General features: G+C 47.3%; 1 long non-coding RNA gene across 1 annotated transcript; it reads left to right on the forward strand.

The window, feature by feature from the left end:
* Window positions 1–5,542: 5,542 nt before the first annotated feature.
* On the forward strand, window positions 5,543–7,831 carry LOC103678598. Its single transcript, XR_572733.2, has 2 exons — window positions 5,543–6,507; window positions 7,404–7,831. It is a non-coding gene; the product is annotated as an uncharacterized LOC103678598 (long non-coding RNA).
* Window positions 7,832–8,174: the final 343 nt, after the last annotated feature.

The following is an 8,174-nucleotide window of genomic DNA, read 5'->3' on the forward strand; positions in this document are numbered from 1 at the left end:
AAAAGATATATGTGATATTGAGATTTAGAACAAGAAATACGTATATTTGGTCTTCATTCTATTCTGGGCACCAAGCTTGGAAAACCCTTGGGATTTCCTAAGTGATAAGAACAATAAAGGTATCTTTTGTTATGTGAATGTGGCAACTTTTGGAAAGCCCCCAGGCGGCCTAAGTTGCCAGGCCAACCAACCTTTGATGTCGGGGTTGGGAATTTCAGTCCAGCCTGCACAACCATCCCCTGGAAGCAGAGAGGGGCTAGAGACTGAATTCAATCACCAATGGCCATAATTTAATCAATCATGCTGTAGCGAGGCCTCCATAAAAACTGAAAAGGATGGGGTTCAGAGAGCTACTGAACTGATTCATGAACTCAGGGCAGTGCTGGGAGGATGGCAGACTTGGCCAGGGCAGAGAAGCCACACACCCCTTCCCATATACCCTGCCTGCCCCATGCATCTCTCCCATCAGGCTGTTCATCTGTAGCCTTTATAATAAGCTGGTAAGGGTAAGCGAATGTTTCTCTGAGTTCTGTGAGCCACGGTAGCAACAAAAAAATTTTTTTAAGATTTTTATTTATTTATTAGAGAACACGGCCAGAGTGAGGGGCAGAGGGAGAAGCAGACTGCCCGCGGAGCAGCGACCCTGACGCAGGGCTGGATCCCAGGACCCTGGAATCATGACCTGAGCCGAAGGCAGAGGCTTAACGACTGAACCACCCAGGTGCCCCAACCATGTTGGTAAATTAATCAAACTCAAGGAGGGGGCCGTGGGAACCCACCATCTAGAGCTAGTTGATCAGAAGTTCAGGTGACAGCCTGGACTTGGGACTGGTGTCTGAAGTATGTGTGGTGGTGGTGATGGTGGGAATGTCTTGTGGGACTGAGCCCTTACCCTGTGGAATCTGGTGCTATCTCCAGCTAGGTAGTGTCAGAATTGAGTTGCTTGGTGGTGGTGAAAGATAACACGCGCTGAAATTGGGCTCACAATCAATATGCTTGTATCTTTTGATTAGGATGTTCACCGAAGTTTTAAGCAAAAAAAGATCGAAAAAACTATAAAAGCCCAGCTATGGCACATCAATTAAGTGGAAAACTACCTAATCATTTAAATTGTTGTTGCAGGAGAACTTTAATTGACCTGAGAAAATGATCACAACATTTGTAAACAGAGGAGGAAAAGCAGGTTACAAAATGGGGTGTATGGGGGTGCCTGGGTGGCTCAGTCGTTAAGCGTCTGCCTTCGGCTCAGGGCGTGATCCTGGAGTTCTGGGATCGAGCCCCACGTCAGGCTCTTCTGCTGGGAGCCTGGTTCTTTCTCTCCCACTCCTCCTGCTTGTGTTCCCTCTCTCGCTGGCTGTCTCTCTCTCTGTCAAATAAATAAATAAAATCTTAAAAAACAACAACAACAACAAATTGGGGTGTATGATGTGAGCCAGATTCTATAAAACATTGATACATAAAGACTGAAAGGCCACAAGGCAAAACATGGATAAGCTCACTGGTATTGTCATTTTCTTTTCACTTATGTTATTCTAAATTTTTATCAACGAATATGTATTACTTTCATAATAGGGAAATTCACTTGGAAAGTCAGTGTGTTTTCTGCAGCCAGGAAATCCAGAACTCAAAAAGGAAAGCAGGGAGGGCATGTAAGTAATCAGTCAGGGTGTTGCAAGCACTGAAATAAAAATGAAATAAACCATGGCCCTTTTCCGGGTCACTGATTGTCTAGTGAGCAAAGGCATTATCACCATGTCACCGGGTGGTCAAGGCTAGGGAGTAGTTTGCAAACAGTGGAAAATTTTTTCAGGAAGATACCCAAGAGAGATAGTGAGGCATCTCAGGAATTTGAGTTGCACTAATTTAGTTCATGCTTGGGGGGATGAGGTCAGCCAACTGGAAAAGCACCTCATCTAAGCAGTACCTGGGGGGCCGGGTGAGTGCGAAGTCATGAGACTTGGTGGAGCCCAGCCAAGGAGTGGAGTGGAGGCGCAGGGCGGCATGAACCCATCTGGGGAGGAAGAGGCAGCAGAAGGCTGTAGAAGGGCCGCGGAGGAAGGAGAAAAGGCAGGTATTAGCCCGGTGATGATCAGTGGTTATCAGGGGGCAGGGGGCACCTCTCCCTGTGGGGCACCACGTTGCCATTACTCAAAGCCTTGCCTTAGGCCCGTCCAGAGTTGAGGACAGTCCCAGCGGCAAAGGCATCACCTGCAGATTGCTCGGAATCCCAACTCCACACCTACTATGTGCATTTTTACAAGATCCTTAGGAGATTCAGGGACATGTGAAAGTATGAAGACTGAGGATTTAGGAGAAATATCGCCAATATATGCTCCTTGGCTCATCCTGATTACATTCGTGATTCATCACATTCAGCCTCATGAAAACTTGCCAAGGATGTGACCCCAGGAGGAAAATGTCCTGGACAGGGCTGGGTGAATCCCACCTGGGAACAGACATTCCCCTGCCTCTGCCTCAGGCAGCATCTGAATCTGCTTTACAAGGTCACAATCCCTTACACAAAACCCTTGTGGGCAGATGTGTTTCAGAATTCAGACTTTTTCGTATCTTAGGAGAGTGATATGGTACATTTACCAATATATTAAGTAACTCTCCTGCTGGGATCTGAGCTAGGACCCTGGGATCAAATGCTTTAATATTCTGCAATTTACTATATAAAAAAAATAGAACAGGGTAAGGCCAGGTCAATTTTGGTGCCAAATTTAATGAAAAAACTTTGTCTTCAGAGGGCAGGGATTTTATTATTTTTTTTTAATCTTGTATTTATTTTTTTAAGTAGGCTCCATGCCCAATGCCGGAACTCAGGACCCTGAGATCAAGAGTCACGTGCTCTACCAATGGAGCCAGCCAGGCGCCCCCAGGGTCCAGGGATTTTAGAGTCGTGGGGAAGCCTTACGAACTATTTTATGTTTAGAATGCATCAGGCAGTTAGAAACACTGAATGGTACCATCTCCCAGCTGTAGGAAACCTCCGACTTAGCAGGAACTATAAGACCTAGCAATTCTTTCAACTATAAAGTCGTTCCCATGCTGCCTCTCATCAAGCAGGTCACACCTGGCGTTGTTATTCCCAGAACCCACGGGGAGTTTGGTGAAGTGAAGAGTTGATTCCGGCTGAGGTCGAGGTGAAATGTCAGAGCGGCAGCCGGAACCCAGGGCCGCCAAGCCCCAGCCCTGCGCGCTCCGCCGGCTGCGGGCAGTGCGCACGGTGCGCATGCGCTCCGGGGCCACCTCCTCCTGGGAGTCCCCACGCAGAGGCCCGGCTCGGCGGAAGGATGAGGAATAAGACGCCTGCCACACGTGCCACCTGCTATGTGTACAAACACGGAACTGAGATTGGACCGTTCTTTCTCCAGCTGGGCTGTGAATGACGCATCTCATCCCCAGACTTTCAGCCTCGTCACGGTGGTGGTAGGTAGTCCTCAGAAAGTCCTTGGTGTGAGTCAAGTCGTCACACGTCTTCTGAAGCCTTTCTCCAGGTAAGTCCTGCCAGGAACACAGTGGTAAAGAGTTTGCTGGAAGCTGTTGGTACAACGAAGGTCCAAGGAGTTTCCAGCAAAGTCTAAAGGCCTTCTCCAAACGCCAGGAGAGAAGGCTCCAGGGCCAGAGTCCATCTCCGCTCCTGGGGTGATGCCCTGCTGACACCGGCAGAGGGACCCTCATGGGCTTTTGAGCATCAAAATCAGGAAACCAGGGGCACCTGGCTGGCTCAGTCGGTGGAGCACGTGACACTTAATCTTGGGGTTGTGAGTTTGAGGCCCACTTTGGGTGTAGGGATTATTCAAAATTAAAATATTTTTTAAAAAATTAGGAAACCAGAGGCCTCACTCGTCTCCGGGGTTGCAGCATCATTTCTGCTCGTCCTTGGGCCCCATGGTCTCTCACTCTCATCTGTGCTGCAGTCTGTGTCTGTGCTGTTTCCCTTCTCTTGCGGGGGTTTAGTCTTTTTTTTTTTTTTTTTTTTAAGATTTTATTTATTAACTTGTCAGAGTGTGAGCACAAGTGGGGGAGCGGCAGGCAGAGGGAGGAGCAGCCTCCTCGCTGAGCTAGGACCCCCGATGTAGGACTCCATCCCAGGACCCCGGGATCATGACCTGAGCTGAAGGCAGATGCTTCGCCGACTGAGCCACGCAGGCATCCGTCGGGGGGTTATTCTTTAACTCTTTTTGTAATATGCGTCCGGTGGAGAAAAATGAGGAAACTGAGATGAACGTAATCATCCTGACACTTGGGAACAGAGCTGGGCGCTATTCTAGGGGCCCTGCCGGAATCCTGTACCATTCCTGGTGACAGCGGTGGGCGGTGCTATTATTGTATCATTCCTGTTTTACAGATAAAGGCACAAGGTGCAGAGAAATTAAGTCATTTGCCCCAAGAGCTGGGCAAAGAAGTGGCAGCCTGGGATTTGAACCAGGCAGGGTGGTGTCGGAGTCCACACCCTTAACCCACCACGCCTCTTTATAAGTATTTTAAATGTCAATTTCTTTCATTAATTATTAAAAGTGTATGTGATACTCGAACTGTTTGGTGGCCTTTCTCCCACTTATCATCTTTGAACATCATAAAATAGTGCTCTATAACCTTTCCTTCAAAATGAAAGTAGTCTTGCTTTTTGATTGTAAAAGCGATAAAGGAAATAAATTTGTGTATTTCCTTGTCTATGCATAAAGGGTCTCTGCAGGATTGCACCAGATGCTGGTAACACTGGTTACCTCTGGAGGGAGCCAGATGGAAGGCAGACACGGAGGAGCGGGAGGAGTTTTATCCCATCAACTTCTGCACTGTTGATTGACTATGCAAACGCAGTGCCTATTTCCAAAAATAAGTATGTTTTAAAAATAAAACTGATCCATCTTCATTGCAAAAAAAAAGATCAAATACAGAAAGGCATAAAGAAAGAAAGAAATTCATCTTTAAAACTCAATACCTAGAGATAACACTGCTAACATTTTTGCTCTACTTTTCCCAGACCTTTATCGATGAATATACAGACATGTGCGGATTTGTTTTTCCCAAAATGGGATGATGCTGTGTGGTGCTGTCCTGTTCCCTGTGTTTTTGCCTTAGAGCAAATCATGGACAACCTTCCACGCAGCTTCATTTTCAATACTTGCATGGTGGTTAAGCCATGTGAAGTTGGCCAGTTTCCAAAAGATTATTTCTGGATGAACTGAGAGAGTCCAGGGTCTGGACATGCAGTGCTAGCTGACACGATTCCCATCACCCCAAACCCGGGCTCTTTAATTTGCTGTGTTCCATACCCTGGGGAGATCACATCTGGGAAAGGACTGGACGTTCTTTCTGTTCGTGAGGTTTAACCGATGTCACTTATTCCATAGGTACAAATACTTCCTGCCTGCCCCTGTCCCTCAACGGTCATGCCCCCCGCCACCGAGACACCAATGCTAGCAGAGGGCTCTGGCGGGAAGGTCAGTCGGCATGTCCGAAGACCCGCGCTCCCACCTGGGCTGTGCCACAGCTGCGCGCGTTCCTTCTCTGCAAGACAAAGGTAAGAACCTGCATGCTGCCTGTCTCACGGCGTTATTTTATTGGAAGACTCCGATGAAATTATGATTGCGAAAGTAGCATGGAAGATACAGAACACTGTATACATGCAAGCTTTTACTGTTAAGTTGTGGCCTCTGAGCCAGAGGTGTCGAGAGGAAATGTAGGAATGTAGGCATCAAAACCAGTTGGTCCAGCTTCTTTCTAACGTGGGGTCGTGGCGCTAACACGCCTGTGGTAACTTCCAACGTTCTACACACTCATCTGTCAAACTGAGGCTGGCGAAGTGTAAGAGCACAGCGTTGGCAGGGGTAGGGAAGAACCAGGCTCTGCCAGCTCCGCACATAGCGGGTGGGAATGGGAACCGAAACATCTTTTTCGAAGAAAAGCTGGTGTCTACTCAAGCAAGTGTCCCTGGGGCCCAGAAAGGCCTCTGCTAGTTATATAATGAACATAAATGCATGCTTACGTTCACCAAATGACACAGTGTCAGAATGTTCAAAGTAGCACTATTCGTAAGAGCCCCAAACTAGCAAGCACCCTTATGGCCATCGGTAGCTAATGGATGAATCGTAACGTTGGCACACGATCAGATGCTCTCCAGCAATGAGCAGGGGTGGTGGTCCACTGCATAGGACAGGCCGGCTCCATCCCACAAACACATTGAGCCAAAGAAGCCTGAGCCACAATACAAGCGTGTGACTTGTTGCACTTAAATCTGTTGCTGCAGAACAGATTACCCCAAAACCTCGTGTCTTCACGTGCCGATCTGCTATTTTTCATGACGGTGTGGGACAGCTGTGCAGTTTCTCTTCTGATTTCATCTGCGGCGGCGTTCAGCTGCGCATTTGGCAGGCTCCAAAGGTCCAAGGTGACCTTCATCACGCACCTGGCGGTGCTCAGTTCTTCTCCACGTGGCCCCAGTCACCTCCCTGACATGCAGCAGCTTTCCAAGACGGTCAAAGTGAAGCCATAGGCCAGGTAGGGCCCCACCTACAAGTTCACAGCGTTTGTTCCTCTTATTTAAGATTTTATTTGAGAGAGCGAGAGAGAGAGTACATGAGTGGGGGAAAGGGCAGAGAGAGAAGGACAAAGAGAATCTCAAGCAGAGTCCATGATGGGCATGGAGCCTGACGTGGGGCTCAATCTTACGACCCTGAGATCAAGACCTGAGCCAAAATCGAGTCAGACACTTAACTGACTGAGCCACCCAGGCGCCCCTGTTCAGAGCTCTGCATTTATATGGGTCAAACTAAGCCAAAAGTGCAGATTCAGGGGGTGGGGAAATAGACCCAACCTAGTGATGAGAAATCACCTTGCAAACGGCCACACGTATAGGGTGGGGAGAAATTTGTGGCCCTGTCCCATCTGCTACAATACGGTATGATTCCATGTATATAAAGTAGAAAAGCAGACAAAACCAGTTTATGCTCTTATAGATTCCTCAGCAGCTAGGCTTGGAGGGGAAGACGAGGGAGACCATCTGGGCCCCAGGATATATTACATTCTTCGTCTAGGTTCCGGTTACTAGAGTGTGTTTAGCTTATGGAAATTCAGCAAGCGCTAAACTTAAGGCATCTGAAATTGTTTATGATTGCGATACTTGAATGAAAATTTAAAAATATATATAGTGGCTTAAAAAGAATGAGGTTCAGCGGCGCCTGGGTGGCTCAGCTGGTTGGGTGTCTGCCTTCGGCTCCAGTCGTGATCTCAGGGTCCTAGGATCGAGCCTCATGTGAGGTTCCCTGCTCAGTGCGGAGTCTGCTTCTCCCTCTCCCTCTGCTCCTCCCCCTGCTTGTGCTCATGTGCTCTTGCTCTCAAATAAATAAATAAAATTTTGTATTAAAAAAAAAGAATGAAGTTCATTTCTCTTTCAGGTCACAGTCTAGCTGCTCAGCATTTCAGGGTTATTTGGAGCTCCTTTCCTGCTGTTCCATCATCTTGTCCTTTTCTGAACAGCTGAAGCTGTTACTGGCGGACTGCATTCCAGCTAGTGGGAAGGGACCCAGAGGGCTAATCCCAGACAAATACGTTCCTTTGGAGCTACTAAAGGAGAAGCCACACACGTCACCTCCACTCACAATCCACTGACAGGAATTTATGCTCATGGCCGTGCCTAGCTGGGAATGGAGGCTTCGCTGGGCAGCCTGTGCCAAGAGGTTCCAACTTCAGGAAAGAGCTAGCAGTCTGCTGCACTTTTCATGATGAAGCTTTTCTTCACACATTATGTTTTCACAAGGTTACCCAGAAATAGCTAAGTTCCTTTTTCACAGTGTTAAAAGATTAAAAACACCAACTGACCTGACTGAGTTCTATACTTGTAATTCCTGTGTCAAAGTCAAGGTTGTTAGATACTGGAAACATGTCTCTTGATACCAGAGTTGAAAACATTTAAATTTCTGCTGTTGCCAACTGAAAGATCGGGAAGTATTATTCTTTAGTGACTGTGAACTCAAAACTCCCGGGGAAGTTTCTTTAATAACCATTGTTCAGATGTAAGCGATCAATCACTGAATTCTATTCCTGAAACCAATATTGCACGGCATGTCAACTAGAATTTAATTTTTAAAAAAAATCATCGTTCAGGAAGATAGTGATAATGGGGACTTGTCTGATACTTTTGTGATACCAGTGATATCCACTGTATC

This window comes from Ursus maritimus, unplaced genomic scaffold (genome assembly GCF_017311325.1).
Source record: "Ursus maritimus isolate PB19 unplaced genomic scaffold, ASM1731132v1 scaffold_17, whole genome shotgun sequence".
In the NCBI taxonomy this organism is placed as follows: Eukaryota; Metazoa; Chordata; class Mammalia; order Carnivora; family Ursidae; genus Ursus; species Ursus maritimus.